The sequence below is a fragment of the Eurypyga helias genome, unplaced genomic scaffold, assembly GCF_000690775.1.
Source record: "Eurypyga helias isolate BGI_N326 unplaced genomic scaffold, ASM69077v1 scaffold135, whole genome shotgun sequence".
In the NCBI taxonomy this organism is placed as follows: domain Eukaryota; kingdom Metazoa; phylum Chordata; class Aves; order Eurypygiformes; family Eurypygidae; genus Eurypyga; species Eurypyga helias.
Genome location: NW_010249214.1, coordinates 1 through 252, shown reverse-complemented (window position 1 = coordinate 252; position 252 = coordinate 1).

Genomic DNA, 252 nt, shown 5'->3' with positions numbered 1-252 from the left:
CAAGCTGTCCTCCCCTGTCACTCTGATGATGCAGCAGGGAATACCTGCTCCGGAACTCATCTTTCTCCTCCACACCAACCGTGGGATGTGCCAGCTATAGGGGATGCCTCCAGGAACTCCTGTGCATTGCCCTGTGGGCAGAGACTTACTGTGTTAATGACAATGAGCAACTGTCATGAGACTAACTCATGTTAGATTCCCTCTAAGCTCTCTCTGCCTAGCTCTGCAGCCCTGCTGCGCTGTGCAGAGGAG